A 15,456-nucleotide genomic window follows, 5' to 3' on the forward strand; every position below is an offset into this window, starting at 1 on the left:
TACCTTCTCCCCGCACACCTCCCCTGATTCATTTTCTCTTCGAAAAGCACCTTTTGCCTGGAACTGATCCTCTCACCTAAAGCCTCCTCGCCCCCTCCCACAAGAGCCAGGCCCAGGGAACTAGAAAGCTTCGAGCCCCATCTCTCCGGGGGAGGAGGAAGAAGTATTTGTCATCAAAGCTGCTGATCGGCTTTGGAAGATCACCCCACCGTGGGGGGCACCATAAGTGCGCACGAGCCAGCCGGGCATCCGCCTCCTACCCCCTCCCCAGCAGGCACACGCAGCCCCACCAGCCCGGGCCTCCACCCTCCCAGTTCAGGTGCCCGGGTCCTCGCGCCAGACCCTGCTGACTCTCCCTCTAACCGTAATCAGCACCCCCCGCCCCCCTCCTGTAGGGAGGGGTGACTTACCTGAGGCCGTAAGGGGGCAACCAATAGGAAGCCAGCTCCGCGGCGCTCGCCCCCGTCCACGCCGCCCCCTCCCCTCTCTCCGGGCCCGACCCCCTGGCAGGGATTTCCCCCCCTTTCCCCGCCACTCTCCCACCCCAGCCAACAGCGGCGCGGGAAGAGGGGCTAGGACGCCTCCTCCTCCAGCTCTCCGGTCCGCATTACCTCGGGGCGCGCAGCCGGCTTTGTGCTTCCCTCCCCGCGCCTGGGCTCGGGGCTGCTGAGGCTGCAGCCGCCTGATCTGCCGCTGCCGCCGCCGCCCCTCCCCCGGGGAGGGGAGAGGAGGGAGGGGAGTGCAGAGGAGGGGAGGGGCCCGGGGAGCGAGCGAGCGCGCGGGGCGCGGATCCCTCTCTAGCAGGAAGCGGCGACACCTGGGTCGCAGCCGCCTCCTCCTCCTCCTTCTTGTGCTGGTTTGTTTTTTTAAAGCCCTCCCTTCCTCTCCTCTCACCCCCTTTCCTAGGCGACCGTTACGGGCAGCTCGCTCTGGCGGGACCGGCCTCCGCGGCTCGGTTAGCCCGCCCCCTTCGACCTGGCCCCGCCCCTCCTCGGGCCGGCCTGGCCCCGCCCCCTCCCTGCGTCTGGACTCCGGGCTGGGGGGGGGGTGTGCCGCGGCGGAGCCCCTTCCCCTTCCCTCTTTCCCCCTCCTTCCTATTCCCCCCCCCCTCCCCGCACGTCGGGCGCGCGTCAGCCTGTTAGTCCTAGGGGCCGAGGCGGCCTCTGGGATGGGGGCGGGGACGGGGACGAGCCTGGCCGAAGAGGCTGCGGCAGCCCCGGGCGCCCCCTCCTGTCCTTAGGGCCAGGATGCATCCTCTGGTATCACGTCCCCTCTGGGAGGGCCACCGCAGGGGCAATCTGAATGCAGAGGGACGGGGACCCCGAAAGCCCTCCCATGCAGGCCCTCACCCCGCCGGCCTGATCGCGCCCCCTCCCTCCGGTTCTGCTGTCCTCCAAGCGGGCATCACTCCACGGTTCTGACCACGCGCGTGGGCTCACGCAGTGGAGGCAGCCACCGCGGTCCTCCCTCAGGATGGGGGATAGGGGCTTCTGTCACACACTGGAGGGACGCAGAGATAGAGAACCTCCCCATCCTCAAATTTGAACATGGCTCTGCCTGATGCGGAGCTTCTGGGTTTATAGTCTGCCCTGGAGGTGCCCCTCTTTTCCTCTCCCTGGCAAGTTTCGAAGCTCCCCGCACCCCTATGGAAGGAAGAGAACCGAGACAGCAGTGCCACCTTGCAAAACACACCTGGGTCAGCCAAACTTTGTAACCTCGTAGTGGTCCCATAAAGATATTTCAGGGGTGTGGCTCTATAAATGACACTCAGCCATCCACCTCGGAGCACGTTTTCCTCATAACCCTATCCTTGTAGCAGAATTCCCATCGATACACACCATGTCTCGAACACCCCAAGACTTGCACGTCCCTCACAAGCACATGCCTTCCACAGGCACAAATAGATGTCTCCCACGCCCACCAAGAGGCATACCCCCTCCTTATCTCCTTTCTGGCTGTTCGTGTTCCTCCTTGGGTCATCTCCACCGAACGTATACCGTGCAAACTTCATTCCCACCCGTCTCACATAGTTCCCATAGGAAAGGTGACAATTCACTTTCCCTCCTCTCTAGCACAGCCTCCTCACTTTGGTTCTGCCCCTCCTTCCTCTCCCCATATCTCACACCATCCCCTTCATCAACTTCAGCTCCTACCTCTAAAAATGTGCTAATTAAGATGTAGTACCTTCTTCTTTCCAACATTTGAAGTGTGGAAAATGAAGCTTGTCTTAGCACAAGAAATGATTCATTTACTCTTCTTATTTTCTGACTCCCCTGGACTAGGGCTTTAGGAGTTTAACTCTGCCATAATTTTCCATCTGCTTAAAACATACTCTCTATATGCCGTATCCCCATTCTTATTTTAAATACCCTTAAAACGATTAGGAGTGCTGTTTGTTCTAAAATACAAAGATTTGGAACATGCACATTTCTTTTTAGATCTGCAGTGGTTAGAAGGGAGAAATACTGGGAGGGGCTTGAAATTTCCTTGCATTTAAAAAGCAAAAACGAAACGCTTTGCATTCTACAGGGTCAACTTAAAAAAAAAAGAATGCCATAAAAGTACCTCCAGTCTAGCTACAATGTAATAATCTTCAAAATGCAGGGTACGTTTATTAGACAAATCTATAAACCCCAAAAGGAAGACCGATTAGCATAATCCATTTTAAACATGTCTGTTGAGCAGTCTTTTCCATGATCATCCCCCTTCACACAATTCCTAGAGAAAGGAACGAAAACTCTGCTTACCTAACCTCCGTTCAAGGCTATAATGTCCACTGTGTATGTTCCTGTGTATGTATGTCTTTCCTTCTTTAGGTGTGGATTCTGCAGTGCTGACAGAAACACACTGCAGCTCCAGTACTGGTGGCAGCAGCAGCCGCAGCAGCAGCAACAGCAGCAGCAGCAGCAACTCCTCCAATGCTGCCTGTAGTAAAGTAGGCTACTTAGCAGAGGCTCTACAATGACCATTGGAGCTCACTGGAGAAAAGGAGAGTTCTGTCTTAAAGCTATGACTATTTTTTTCCCCTCTAATGTTGCTTCATAAAATGTGGAAAGGGTGGATATGGAGATTTTTTTGGACTGAGAAAATCAGTACAGCTGTAGGAGGTCAAAGTTAAAATTAACAGTGTGATTGAAGCTAAAATTTGACATGAGTCAATGAAGCCCTGGAAACATTAGTTTTTAAGAGCCCTGGTAATTTCAAACACTGAGGGGGCAGGGTGAGATAATGACACATGACCTGCAATTGTTCTGTATTTGGGGCCAATATTTAATTTCCTATCATTACTCTATAATGATGTATGCATAAAATGAATCTATGTAAGATTAAGTGCATGAATGGAGTCATAAAACTACCATTCATGTATTTGAAAGCAATGGATATAGGTCGTGTCAAATACACATTTGTAAATTTATTTGAGACACTGAGTGAATGACAGTACTAGAGAACATGATTGACAAATTTCAGTGTCTACTCAGTGTTTTTATAACCATATAACATAAAATTATAGAATTAACAATGGAAAGAAATATGTAATATTAGTATAGAATGAGATTAGATAAGAACTGCTGATGGATTATATTTTTGTAACAATTCCAAATGCTCTCCAAGGGAGTATAACATGATGTGTGTGTGTGTGTGTGTGTGTGTGTGTGTGTGTGTATAAAAGCCACTATATATACACTAAATATATTCAACATTAAACAAAACAAAGCAAGATCTCATAGCTGTATTAACTTGCTTTAAGTGAAGGTGATGCTACTATTTAGGCAGTTAATGTATACTTGATGATGTATGAAACTGTGATGTGTACATTTTTTCAGTATGACCCTTAGAGTCTTTATTTTGTGTTTTGAATTTTGTCCTTTACATTCCACTAAGAGAGGTTTATCATTTAACTTCTAGTATTATTTTCAGGTGGTTGTTGTTGTTCTTCATTTTCAAAGAGTACCATGACATTGGGGTGATGTCTTGACTTGCACTGAATTGGATTTAAGTGAAGGAGGGCCGTGAAAGGTCACCAACCTCACTCACTCTCTCTCTCCAGAGCCATCTGGGTCTAGTGGTAAGGACAACTGGAAATGGCCCTGGCTGTTTAAGGCACTTGGGATTAAGTGACTTGCCCAAGGTCACATGGCTAGTAAGTGTCTGAGGTGAGATTTAAACCTAGGTCCTCCTGACCCCAGGACCAGTGCTTTATCCACTGGATTACTGCCTCTGCTTTCAGGTGCTAAGTGAAAGAGACTGGGTACAGGATAAGAATAGAGGATTAAAATACAGAACTTCACATCCTGAATCTGCTTCTACTATTGATATATTGTGCAACCTATGAGCTATGTGACCTTGGGTAAATCATTTTTATCTTTATGAGTGTTCAGGTTCCTCATCTATAAAAAGAGCAGGTTGTAATAGATTACCTTCTCTTCCAGATCCAAAAAATCTATCATTTATAACAACCTATGACTATACAAGCTCTGGGCTAACATTAACTGGATTTGATCTTAGGGCTACACTAAAAATATTAAATGTCCCTTTGGTTCATTTGACCTGACCAAGGCTTTTTTTTTTTCTGGGAAAATTTCCAAATATAGTTCATGTCTAAATTTACATAAATGTGATTAGTAGAATCCTAAACTCCCACAGAAGCGTCCAATGTAGCAAATCCAAATTAACTACAAGAAAATCTTTATTTCATCCCACAGAAAATGCAGAAGATGTATATGTAGGACTCACAGGAGCCCATAAATGAATGTAGGAAACGCCCACAAACAGCACAATTCTCCACCCTCTTTGATAAGTCTTCCCTTTTTTACCAGTGCTATAAATTCCTTCTGACTCAGTACTACCGAATGGTTTGGACTTTTCTTAGAAAGACACCAAAATTGAGGTTGATGACACAGCAATATGACGACATTCTGATGAATCCCTTTGTTTCCTATGGTGCTGATCAGTCTTAAATGTACAGGGACACCTAGGATTTCTACCCCAAAATGTAAATATACTTTGGAGCTTTTGGACCCTTCTCACTTACTGCGTGGTCCTGTAAGACAGTAAGTCGAGCTCAGGCAGCAGTAGTAGTAGTCACCTCCACTAGTTGTGGACAACCATGGATCAGCGCCTTGAAGAGCCACAGGCCACAGTGGAAGCCACAGCTCCTGAGTGACTTATAACCAGTAACTGCCGCATCCCGTGTTGTATCTACCCCATGAGGAGTGGCTGGAGTATCCTCTCCAGGGCGCTGGCCTGGGCGGATCAATATGGAAAACAAGCTGTTGCCCATGCAGCAGGTTTTCCCTCTCCGAGACATTGGTGGATCCAAAGGAGAGGCAGAGCCAATACAGTTTGGCACCAGTGCCGCCGGAGTTGCCAGAGGGATGTGATGTCTAATGTCCAACTGCCTAAGGGACTCCGACTCCTGATTTTTCCTCGGGGTTAACTCCTGAAGCCTTTCCCATATATGGGTATAGCCGCAGCGGAGGTTTAAAATCAGGGTTTCCTTCCCCTAGGCGGGTTGCCTGCCAAGGCTAACGAGCCCCACCTGCCTGAAGTGACTGGTTTTTAAGGCGCCAGTGACTCGCCTTCGCCCCTTCTCCTGTTAGTGGAAACAGTTCCACCACAAGAAGGCCAGGAGTTGGGCTTCCGTTGTCAGAGGCTATTTGAGACGCATGCCATTAGAGCATTTTATAGAGAGTGGGAGCTTATCCCCACTCCCACCCAGGCATGACAAACCTTTGGAACCACTCAGTGTTATATGTTGGTTGCTCAGGCAGTAAGGGGAAGGGAAATCCAGGTCCTCTGCTCTCCCATGAAATGGTTTTTGTCCCTTATCAGCCTCCACCTGCAAGGCCTACCCAAGAAGGTAATCCTCTTATCTTTTCAAGTGGCATATTGTTAAAGAACTCCCCTCCCCTCTCTAGAAGGCAGCCTGCGGTACTCTTTTACTTGTCATTTTTTCTTGACCCTCAAGGCTGTTCTTGTCCAAGAAATCTCAATTCTTTAGTTAGAAAGCTAAATTATAGTATTATTCTACCTAGGAAATTCTCCAACAAGGAGTTGCAGTTTCAAAGATGACATTGTTCATGGACTTCCCTTTAGTGCTATATCAACAAGCACATGTAGGTCTATGATATTCCAACATTGCCCAAGCTGATGCCATTTCTTGAGTCAGGAAAGTTTACTTTCAGGAATTCTGCTTCCATGGGCTTCTGCTCTAAGGCAGTCATTGATGACTTGTGGTTGGAGAAGGATGTCTTAGGAATTAGATTTACTCCTAGCTTTTCTGCTTTCACAGGATTTTTAGTTAGGAAAAATTGGAAAAGAAGCCCAAAAGGAATAAAACACATTCTTCAGCTCACTTTTATAGGTCAGCACAAAGGATGACTTCTTCCAACAGAATCTGTTGTCTCAAGATCATCTTGTGGTCAGCCTTAGACACTAAATTCCTGCTCCTAGGAAGCTCCAAGGGACAGCTCCAAACTAACTGATTCTTCTCTATAGGGACAGCCTTAGTCACTGAGACCAAATTAGGAGTTTTGTCCTCCTAACAAGGTGCTAATAGACATGTCTATACCCTATATAAAAAGACAAAAAATGGTAAGGATATAACAGAAGTAGAAGAGATTAAGAAGGTATGGTAAGAATATACAGAAAAACTATACAAGAATACCAGCTAAGCTATTTAAAATCCTAAAAGATGTTGCTTTTAAAGTGTTACACTTGGGGCAGCTAGGTGGTGCAGTGGATAGAGCACCGGCCCTGGAGTCAGGAGTACCTGAGTTCAAATCCGGCCTCAAACACTTAACACTTACTAGCTGTGTGACTCTGGGCAAGTCACTTAACCCCAATTGCCTCACTAAAAAAATAAATAAATAAAATAAAGTGTTACACTTAATATTCCAGCAAATTTATAAAACTCAACAGTTGGAAAAGATCAATTTAGGATCCCAATCCTAAAGGTCAATGCCAAAGACGTTCAAATTACCAAATAATTGTGCTCATTTCACGTGCCAGCAAGGTTCTGTTTAAGATTCTCCAAGTTAGACTTCAGCAATATGTAAATCAAGAATTACCAGGAGAAGAGGCTGGGTTATTTTAAGAGGTAGACAAACTAGAGACCAAATTGCCAACATTTACTGGATTATAGATAAAGCAAGGGAGTTTCAGAAAAATACCTACTTCAGCTTCATTGAATACACTAAAGCCTTTGAGAACAAAATGTGGCAAGTTCTCAAAGAGATGGGAGTACTGAATCATCTTACTTGTCACCCGAGGAAGTTGTATGCAGTTCAAGAAACAAGAGTTAGAATGGAACATAAGGGGGCAGCTAGGTGGCTCAGTGGATAGAGCACTGGCTCTGGAGTCAGGAGGACCTGAGTTCAAATCCAGCCTCAGACATTTGACACTTACTAGCTGTGTGACCCTGGGCAAGTCACTTAACCCTTATTGCCCCACCAAAAAAAAAAAGAATGGAACATAAAACAACTGATTGGTTTAAGATTGGAAAAGGAGTGTGACAAGGCTGCATTTTGTCACCTTATTTATGCAGAGTACATCATGCAAAATACCAGGCTGGATAGATCAAAAACTAGAATTAAGGTTGCTGGGAGAAATATCAACAATCTCAGATATATGCAAATGATACCACTCTGATTGCAAAAAGTGAAAAATTTTTAGAAGCCTCTTGATGAGGGTGAAAGAGGAAAGTATAAAAGTTTGATCTTAATATAAAAAACAAACAAACAAAGATCTTGGCATTTGGTTCCATAACTTCCTGGAAAATAGAGGGAGAAGAAATGGAAGAAACTGTCAGATTTTCTATTCTTATGCTTTCCATTCTCATTCTTACAACACTTCAGACATGAAATTAAAAACACTTGCTCTGGGGCAGCTAGGCGGCGCAGTAGATAGAGCACCAGCCCTGGAGTCAGGAGTACCTGAGTTCAAATCCGGCCTCAGACACTTAACACTTACTAGCTGTGTGACCCTGGGCAAGTCACTTAACCCCAATTGCTTCACCAAAAAAAAAAAAAAAAAAGACACTTGCTCCTTGGAAGGAAAGCTATAGCAAATGTGAACAGAATACTAAAATGGAGAGACATCACCTTGCCAACAAAGGTTTATATAGTCGAATCTATGGTTTTTCCAGTAGCAATGTTAGAGCTGGATTGTAAAGAAAGATGAGTGTGCAGAATCAAAATTTTGGAATTGCGGTACTGGAGAAGACTTGAGAGTCCTTGGACAGCAAGGAGATCAAATTAGCAAATACTTAAAGAAATTAATTCAGGCTATTCACTGGAATGTCAAATGCTGAAAGCTTAAGCTTAAATACTTTGATTCCATAATAAGAAGATAGCATTCACTGGAAAAGACCCTGATGTTGGGAAAAGAAAAGTGGACAGCAGAGGATGAGCTGGCATGCTTTGGTATATGGGGTCACAAAGAATCAGACACAACTCAACAACAGATACCTTGTACAGGGAGGAGTTAAGGAGAATCAAAAAATCTGGTAAGCTCATCAGATTGATAGGAAACTCTCATTATGATACTAAATGATATATCTTAGTTTTAGACAGGTACATCTAGTTTAAGGCAATTGGTGGTCTCCATTGCCCAACCCCCTATCTCCTCTACTCCACTTGTCCAAATATATGTATACATACACATACACACATGAAGTTTCGATCCTATTTTATGTGTACCCAGAGAACATACCACTTACAGAATTAATCCTTTCATTAAATATGGAATCATTTTCTTAAGTACGTGATTGCTACCTTAATTTAACTACTTTAGAGTTTGATATTTTGTTATATAAGACTTTCTTAAATCAGAGCCTACCTTTATTAATAAGATTACTAATCTAACATAGATAACTATAATGTTGAATAATTAATAACAAGTGTATTTAAAGACATCGCAAATATTCCCCAAAGATAAATGGTAAAAGGATATGAACAGGCAGTTTTTGACAAAGAAATCAAAGCTATCCATAGTCATATGAAAAAATACTCTAAATCACTATTGATCAGAGAAATGCAAATTAAAATAACTTTGAGGTAATACCTCACACCTATCAGAATGGCTAATATGACAAAAAAAAAAAAGAAAATGTTGGATGTTTGGGGGGGGATGTGGGAAAACTGGGATACTAATCCACTGTTGGAGTTGTGAAAGGATCCAACCATTCTTGAGAGCAATTTAGAACTATGCCCAAAGGGCCATAAAACTGTGTACACCCTTTGATCCAGCAAGGCCACTACTAGGTTTATATCCCAGAGACATCCAAAAAAGGGGGAAAGGACCTATTTGTACAAAAATATTTATGGCAGCCTTTTTTTGGTGGCTAGGAATCGGAAATTAAAGGAATGTCAATCAATTGGGGAATGGCTGAAAAAGTTGTGGTATATGATTGTAATATAATATTATTGTTTTATAAGAAATGGCAAAGAGGATGATTTCAGAAGAACCTGGAAAGACTTACATGAACTGATGCAAAATGAAGTGAACAGAACCAGGAAAACATTGGACACAGTAAAAGAAATATTGTTTGATGAAGAACTATGAATGACTTAGCTATTCTCATCAATACAATGATCCTAGACAATCCTAAAGGACTATTGATGAAGCATACTATCCACCTCCAGAGAAAGAATTGATATTGATTGAATACAGACAAGCATGCTATTTTTCACTTTCTTTCTTTTATTTTTTTTTATTTTTAGTCTTCTTTATGAAATGACTAATATGGAAATGTTTTACTTGGTTGCACATGTACAACCTATATCTCTTTGCTTACCTCCTCAGGGATCAGGTAAGGAGGGAAAAGGGAGGGATAGAATTTGGAACTGAAAACTTTGAATAAACGTGTTGCTTTTTTTTAATGTTGCAAAAAGTTAAATTTACATTCAACCATTCATTGCACATTTGGGGGGGTGGGAGGCAAACATTGGGGGAAATGCATTGGGGGAAACTAAATTAGTTTGCTATCAGGATTTATCCAAGTTGTGGGGTGGGAGAGAAGGTTTTTTATGGAAGAGAAAATTAAAAAAATGAAACATGACAGCTGCATGATTTTTTTTGTTTGTTGGGTTTTTTTTTTTTTGGTGGGGCAATTGGGGTTAAGTGACTTGCCCAGGGTCACACAGCTAGTAAGTGTCAAGTATCTGAGGTCAGATTTGAACTCAGGTCCTCCTGAATTCAAGGCCAGTGCTTTATCCACTGTGCCACCTAGCTGCCCCTAGCTGCATGATTTTTAAAAAAATAGTGCCAGGGACAACTTTGTGGCTCTCTTCCAGATACTTGGTTTAGATATGTGCACTAGCCAGGCCTTAGCTGTCCTGAACTTTAATTTAAACTCTTTGTCTAGTCAATTGGTTTCTGTAAGTCCTCATAGTGCTAGCATTTCTTTTAGATATTCAGACATACCTGCTAAAAGAAATGTTAAGTTGGGAGTCATTTAAGGGCAAACATGGCAGAGGCTTAATTTTTGTCTTTATAGCTACCTCTTGGAATGCTGGAAGCTTTGGATTAGACATAGATATTTTCTCATAGTCTGCTTAAATTGTGTACCTGATAAGGAAACTGGCATTGTTCGAAACTATTAGTCTCAAATTTCAAGAGAACTTGGTTTATAATCTGGACTTTATTTTATATTACACTAAACACAGTATCATTTCTACCTGACGGGACAGTTTATCATTTTAATGTTAAATTCCTCAAATAGGAAAAGAACCAAATGAAATTAATTTCTTAGTTCCCTTTATGTATTTCTATTTCTTTTCTGTCCATACACCATGTTCTTTCTAACCCACTTCCTGTGTGATAACTGACACATAAAGAAATACATGGCAATTATATGGGTGTTTCTGGATCAAAAAATAAATTAATTTTGCATAGTGTAGGACAGCGACTCTATCTGATATACCTTTGTATTTTTCATTGCATCAAATACAGCACGTATATGGCAGATGCTTGATCAGTACTTCTTGAATGAATTCTTGAATGAATGAATGAATGAAATTCTTTTAATCCAAAATATGTAGGAAATTGAGACAAATGATTACTAATTACCAATGATTTGGAGAGCTCCAGAGTTCCCCCCCTTTTTTTCTAAAATCCTCTTTTCAAGGCTCAGTCTTTGAAGGGCATTGCTGATAATAAGATTGAAATAATTTTCTCCTCAATCTTGTTCAGACCCCATCCAGTTGGGGAAACCCATTATGCTCTACACAGGTATGGGTGGGGATAAATTTCTTTTGGGTGGGTGGGGGCAGGGCAATGAGGGTTAAATGGCTTGCCCAGGGTCACACAGCTAGTAAGTGTCAGGTGTCTGAGGCTGGATTTGAACTCATGTCCTCCTGAATCCAGGGCCAGTGCTTTATCCACTGCACCACCTAGCTGCCCCAGGGGATAAATTTTTTGATTGGGTTGCTCAAGGCTGGGCAATTTAGAAGTAAATGACAGGGGCAGCTAGATGGCACAGTGGATAGAGCACCAGCCCTGGATTCAGGAGGACCTGAGTTCAAATCTGGCCTTAGACACCTGACACTTACTACCTGTATGACCCTGGGCAAGTCACTTAACCCTCATTGCCCTGCAAAAACAAAACAAAACAAAAAAGAAGTAAATGACATAATCAAAGTTACATCCCTAAGACCTTCATTAGAATAGGTCTGTTCTCATTGTAATATTTATTCTCTCTCATTAATTGTTTTTTGTTTTGGTTTGGTTTTTTGCAGGGCAATGGGGTTTAAGTGACTTGCCCAGGGTCACACAGCTAGTAAGTGTCTGAGGCTGGGTTTGAAGTCAGGTCCTCCTAAATCCAAGGCTAGTGCCTTATCCATTGCGCCACCTAGCTGCCCCCTCTCATTAATTGTTGACCAATCAGAGTTGATTGCCACCCTCAGGAACACCAAGTCTTCCAAGGGTATATGAACTTCCAAGGGTATATGAGCCCACCACCATGATTTGTCTTTGGCATTCCAGAGTGTCACTGACTCATTTTATTGATAATATGCTAACATAATTAGTAAAATGATTACTTACCCAAAAACTGTCTCTTGAACTTTTTAAATGCCACAAAATAGAGGCAAAGCTTTTGATGGTTGCTTTTAGCTTGAATTATTGAGATTTTCAGATTAACACTTATTCTCAGCCTCACTTTAATAGTGCAGTCGTCCTAAGAAAGGTAATCTGAGTCTTGATATTTAAGTTGCATCCATGCTACTTCAGAATTCAAACAATAGGGAATGACTAGAACTCAGGAAGGACTTTTGACTTCCACACTTATATTCATTCTCAAGATAGCAGAGAACTAATTCTTTCTTTTTTTGTAACTGCTTTGCTGGTGACTTTTTATCTGCTTTTATCTTCCTGACCTGCTTTAGAATCACCTTGCGAATTGCTTTAAACTGAAGGCATTTCAATATCATTTTATTAAATGGATTGTTTGAATCATTAGGCTCTGAATAATCCATTGTATTAGACATGAAATTGTGACTAGGGCACCTGTCTTGTCTACTATAAACAATTGTGAGAGTCAAACAATATATGTGAAATTAAGTCCTTCGAACAGTTAAAAGTACTAAAGAAATATAAGATATTCATTATTATTATTTGTAGGTTTATTGCCCATACTATAGTCTTTGATATGCAATTGGGTAGACAACCCAGAGAGATGGTCCTTCAGTATTTAGATCTTGGATAGACACTGCGTATGGATAATGAAGTGTGTCCAGAAGTAAAGAGTAGAAGAATAGACTGGATTATTTTTGGTAAATTGTAGTGTGCTTTTTTTTTTTTTGCAAGGCAATGAGGGTTAAGTGACTTGCCCAGGGTCATACAGCTAGTAAGTGTCAAATGTCTGAGTTTGGATTTGAACTCAGGTCCTCCTGAATCCAGGGCTGGTGCTTTATCCACTGCGCCACCTAGCTGCCCCCCGTAGTGTGCTTTTAAGGACCCCAAGCTTACACTAATAACAAAAAGCAATAAAGAAATAGTTAACATTAAGAGGTTATAAAGTAATATATTCATTATTGTTCATGTACTTTTGTTTATCTTTTATAAAAAGTTAATCATATACAAAATGATATACAATATATCCAATAGCTAGTTAGGGTAACAACTCTTAATTCCTATTAATTATTCCATTAGTGTAACCCTGCCCAAGCCTGGGGCAATTTTCCTTAGGGGTAGTCCTGGGACCTGGGTTGTGGATGAGGAAGAAGATATGACCCCTGATTGGCTGAGAGAATTCTGAGCCTAGCCACTATGAGAGCAGAGAAGGGATTTCAGTTTTTAGATCATACTTTGGGAGAGGATCTCAAGAGAGATACAGTGATAGAAAATAGAGCCTTAGACTTGGGAATGAGAGATTGGAACTACACACATATAAGACAGCCAGTTCCCATCATGTCCTTTGACCTTCAGTTTTTGACACTGTAGAGACTTCTGAGAACAGACTTCCCTGCAGTGACATTGTTCCCCCTTTCCTTGGTTGAACTAAGACCATAGCTTCTTCCCAGCTAAAAAAAAACAAAAAGCAAAACCAAAAAAAACTTCATTTACTCCTATATTTTCTTTAGTATATTCTGATCTGGATAACTTTTCTGATTCTATGTTTTCTTTGATTTAGAGAGGTCGCTAGCTATTAATGATGATCATGATGTGTGTGTGTGTGTGTGTGTATGTGTGTGTGTGTGTGTGTGTGTGTGTGTGTGTGTGCGTGTGCAATTTGTGTTTGGCAGAAGGGGCAAAGTTGGCAAGTTTAAGTTAAGAACTACCCTCCCCCTCAAGTGCTATCAAGGAAGCAGCATTCATATCCCCAGAGTAAAGAAATTTGAGGGGTGGCAGATAAATCTAATCTAATCTAATATCCCTCTTAGAGGTGGGTGAGAGAAAAAAAGAAGATTGTTCATCCTCTGACTTGGAGCTTGGAAAGCCTAAAACATGTTCAAGGGACAGAAAATAAACTAAAAATAAGATCCAGTCTACATGTACTCTCTCATCTAGCATGGTGGTAGTGTCAGCATAACCCTCTTCCTACTTAAAAAATTATTGATATGTTTTGTTTTTACATTTCACTAATTTATAGATTTCCCTCACTTTTGAGAGGTTGGTTATAACAAAGTAAAACAGTTAAGAAAAGCTAATAATACTTATCAGAAAATGTATTTGTAGCATCCCCTATACTTCTCCATTTAAAAAACAATAAATCTATTTTCTCTCCTTTTCACCCCATACCTATTAAAAAAGAAAAGAAAAAAAAAACAAATTTCTTGTAACAGATATTCATAGTCAAGGAAAACTTCCTTGGTAGTTGTATACAGACATTTACATCATGATTCTTTTTGTTTAATTCTTCATCAGTTTATAAATATCCTCAAAATTACTCATTTTTATATCACTGTTATAGAAGAAACTGTTCTACTTCTGCCAACTCTACTCTGAATCAGTTTGTATAAGTCTTTCTGTGTCTTTTTGAATTCTTATAGCACAATAAGACTCCATCACATTCATATACCACAACTTACTCAGTTGTTGTTCTTTAGTTTTTCAGTTGCATCCAACTCTTGGTGACCCCATTTGAGGTTTTCTTGGTAAAGATACTGGAGTGGTTTGCCATTTCCTTGTCCAGCTCATTTTACATATGAGGAAAGTGAGGCAAACAGGGTGAAGTTGTTGTGGGAGGAACTCCATCCTGGTTTGGGAGGGCTAACTCACCCAAAGAATTGGAGGCTCACAACAAATCATGTAAAAGAGAGAGATTAATTAGTAGAGAGAAATACATGACCAGGAAACAGAGTCATGATAGAGAGTTCCTCCCTGAATAGAAGAGTTGACCTAATATACAGTTCATAAAGAAGGCTACATGCCAAGTGAGGGGATTGCAAAATAACTGGGGAGGGGGTGTCTGGGGTTTGAGTGATGGGCTATCAGTCACACATTCTGCTGACATGCAGGAAATCCATATCTCGAATGTATGGACCTTGCATATCATCTTTGTTCCTTGCAGACCTTGGTACACTTATCAGTGTTTATACAATATATGGAACTGTCTGTATCCCTGGGCTGAGCTGGATCTTGGAGCAGATATCAAGATGCTCCACAGGCTCTAACCATATCTTTATCCCCCCAGAGGTTTACATAATTCAGTTCAGTTCTTCCTTAGTAGGGAAGAGGGCCCTTTCATGCTATGGAGCTGAAACTAAAATCGGGCAGGCCAGCACAACTCTCTCTTTCAATGCCATTCTGCTATTTCTGCTCCTGTTCCCCACCTCAAAGTGACTTGCCCAGGATCACACAGCTAATAATGTCTGAGGCCAGATTTGAACTCACCAAGATGAGTCTTCTTGACTCCAGGCCCAGAACTCTATCGGCTGTACCACCTATCTGCCTATTCAGCCATTTCCACTCTTCAAAAAGGTGGCCTGAATCACTTTTGTCTTTGACACCTAG

The 15,456-nt window shown here is 42.2% G+C and overlaps 1 protein-coding gene across 1 annotated transcript in view; it reads right to left on the minus strand.

Moving 5' to 3' along the window:
- ADD3 (adducin 3) overlaps nt 1–953 on the minus strand; it is a 160,812-nt gene extending 159,859 nt beyond the window's left edge. The window contains 1 exon segment of the mRNA XM_043982771.1: nt 612–953. The gene's annotated coding sequence lies outside the window, so the exon portion shown is untranslated.
- Between the last annotated feature and the right edge of the window lie 14,503 nt (nt 954–15,456).

Source organism: Dromiciops gliroides, chromosome 2, assembly GCF_019393635.1.
Source record: "Dromiciops gliroides isolate mDroGli1 chromosome 2, mDroGli1.pri, whole genome shotgun sequence".
Classification (NCBI taxonomy): Eukaryota; Metazoa; Chordata; class Mammalia; order Microbiotheria; family Microbiotheriidae; genus Dromiciops; species Dromiciops gliroides.